This window comes from Triticum dicoccoides, chromosome 5B, assembly GCF_002162155.2.
Source record: "Triticum dicoccoides isolate Atlit2015 ecotype Zavitan chromosome 5B, WEW_v2.0, whole genome shotgun sequence".
Taxonomy (NCBI): Eukaryota; Viridiplantae; Streptophyta; class Magnoliopsida; order Poales; family Poaceae; genus Triticum; species Triticum dicoccoides.
Window position 1 is genome coordinate 660,131,404 of NC_041389.1, and position 3,396 is coordinate 660,134,799.

Sequence of the window (3,396 nt, forward strand, 5' to 3'; positions counted from 1 at the left end):
GACCCCCCGACCCCGGAACAGCACCCCGACCCCGACACGGCACCCCGACACCGACAGGACACCCCGACCACCGACACCTCCCGAAAAGGTGTTTTTTGGCTTCCATAGGCCGACGGGGTCATATATTTGTGAATTATTAGTTAGGTCATATATTTCTCGATTTTGTTATGAAAAACATCATATATAATTATGTTGATCATGTAGTTTTAAATGTGCAGTTGTTTCATCGCTGCGAGGTTTGGTGTTCGACGACCTCGCCGTGCGTTTGACGAGCTCTGCCCCTTCGTTCGTGGGTGAGCACAAATGACAAGTCCTCCTCCCCCATTAATTATTTGATCTGTTCCGATGAAACTTGATAGCTAGCTATATATGCGTCTTGAATCATTAGTATGCATAACCAATATGTGTCTCCCGTTCGAAAGCGTCATAGTTATAAATATGCTTGCATTTGCATATTTATAACCTTGATTCTTTCGAATTGTCCAACGCTATCCATGGACAGCCCGAGTATGTGTAGATTGGGTTCGTTTTCCCACATGCTTTGCTCCGGATCCGACACATAAATTTCATCAGTGCCTCCCCTGTTGTTCTCCGGGTACACATCCTCTCTGTTTATTGCAGAGACTTGTATCAGGAGAACAACGGGGAGGTGCTGCCGAAATTTTGCGCCGGATCCGGAGCATAGCATGGAAAAATGAACTCAATCTACACATACACGGGTGGGATTAGGACCTATCATTACCTATTAGAGTGTAGGTTGCATGGACGTAATAAAATTGACAAAATAGATAAATTGATGAATATATACATGGTGAATTACATATATAATTGTTGTGTGTCCAGTAGCTCTGAAAGTCAAGATGAGTGACCGTGCGTGGATGTATACCGGTCACACTGGTCAGAACAAATGGAGCGCTGAATGGTTCACAAAAACCAAGGGGTTTGTGCAAGCCGCATTTGCAAATGGCCAAAAGAAAACCTGGTGCCCCTGTTTCCGGTGCGGCAATTGGGAAAAGAAGACAGAGGCTGAAATGGGCAAACACCTGCAGAAGAGTGGTTTTACGCCCGATTATACGGTGTGGACATTTCATGGTGAGTCTGCCCAACGTGACCGAGCTGAGGTGGATCATCATCGCACCGACGAGCATGGTACCGGGATGGAAAACATGGTGCAAGGCTATGATGATGCTCGGGATTCGGACGAGGAGATGGAGGAATCTGCAAAGGCTTTCAATGAAATGTTGGAGTCTTCAAAACGTCCGCTCCACGAGCACACTGAGCTTTGTCAGTTGGATGCCATCTCACAAGTAATGGCTCTGAAGGCTCAGTTCAACTTGGGCAGAGAATGCTATGACACAATTACGACAGTATTTGGACGCTTTCTACCCAAAGGCCATGTAATGCCTGCAAACCTGTACCAGACGGACAAAATCCTCCATGCACTGAAGATGCCCTATGAGAAGATACATGCATGTGAGAAAGGATGTGCCTTATTTAGGCTTGACTATGCGGACTTGAACTATTGTCCCATTTGCAAGTCTTCCAGGTATATTGTGGTAGACAACGGTATGGGTGAGAAGACACAGACCAAAATCCCCGTTAGTGTTCTTCGGTATATGCCAATCGTACCAAGACTTCAACGTCTTTTCATGGTCGAAGAGATGGCCAGACAGATGACATGGCACAAAACAGGCAAACAAACCGAACTAGATGCAGATGGGAATCTGATGATGGTACACACATCGGATGGTGTTGCGTGGAAAATTTTTGATGAATTACATGCTGACAAAGCGGCAGATCCGAGGCATCCTTGAGTCGGCATCAGCACGGATGGGTTCAGTGTGTTTGGTATGATGGCAGCCCAATACAGTTGTTGGCCCGTATTTGTCTTTCCACTCAATCTCCCCCCCGGACAGATTATGCAAAGAAAGAACATTTTCCTGACGTTCATAATTCCAGGACCCAACTATCCGGGCAAAAATATGAATGTGTACATGCAGCCGCTTAAGGACGAATTGCAAGAAGCCTGGGATAATGGGTTCAAGACATACGACGCCTTTAGCAAACGGAACTTCATAATGCGTGTCTGGTACATGTACTCGACGCATGACTTGCCGGCGTATGCGCTATTCGTTGGCTGGTGTGTGCATGGAAGGTTCCCGTGCCCCACATGCAAGGGAGCTCGCAAGTTTTCTTGCTTCGACATGCATAGACAGTTCCTGGATCCTCGCCATAAGTTCAGGAAAGACAAGAAGAACTTCATCAGGGGTAGAGTTGTCAAAAACTCTGCACCACCTGCGTTGACAGGCCAACAGACCCTGGATCAGTTAAACGCTCTCGAGCCAGATCCACAACGTCCAGGGTACTTCAAGGGGTATAATACTAAGCACGCGTGGACTCACAAAACATGCTTATGGGATTTGCCTTACTTCAAAGACCTCCTTTGCCCACACAACATCGACGTGATGCACACTGAGAAGAATATCACCGAGGCACTTTTTGGTACATTGTTCGGCATAGATGGGAAGTCAAAGGATAATACTAAGGCTAGAGTCGATCTAGAGGCGCTATGTGATAGGCCGTTACAAAACATGAAAGAACTGAAAGGAAAGCAGAACTGGACAAAGCCAAAGGCATGGTTCAATCTTGGAAGGCCAGCTATGAGGGAAATTCTCTTGTGGGTGCAACAGGAGTTGATGTTCCCCGATGGGTATGCAGCGAATCTAAAGAGGGGAGCGAATCTTGATAAACTGAAGATATTTAGTCTCAAGAGTCATGATTGGCACATATGGATTGAGCGGGTAATGCCGGTGATGTTGCGTGGCTTCACCCCTGAGGATGAATGGCTAGTACTGGCAGAACTCAGCTATTTCTTCCGTGTTCTTTGTGCGAAAGAACTATTGCCTGGCATGCTAGAAGAAATGGAAGAGTTGGCGCCGGAGTTGATCTGCAAGTTAGAGAAGATCTTTCCACCGGGCTTCTTTAATCCAATGCAGCATTTGATTTTGCATCTCCCGACCAAGGCAAGATTGGGGGGGCCCGTGCAAAATCGTTGGTGCTACCCAACTGAGAGGATGCAGAAGACGCTTCGAGAAAAATGTAAAAATAAACGTAGAATTGAAGCATCGATGGCTGAGGCATTCATCACAGAGGAGGCGGCAAACTTCGTAACAACGCACTACGAAGCCAAAAATCGTCATTTGCATAATCCGAAGCCTCGGCACAATGCTGACGAGCCTAAAAAGGGTGGATCCAACCTCAGCCTATTCAAAGGGAATCTCGCACCAGCTAGTGTTTCACATCCAGTATCTTTGGATAACGAAGAATGGCGGACCATTTCGTTGTATATCTTCAACAACCTGATAGAAGTGCGGCCGTACATCGAGTAAGTTCTCG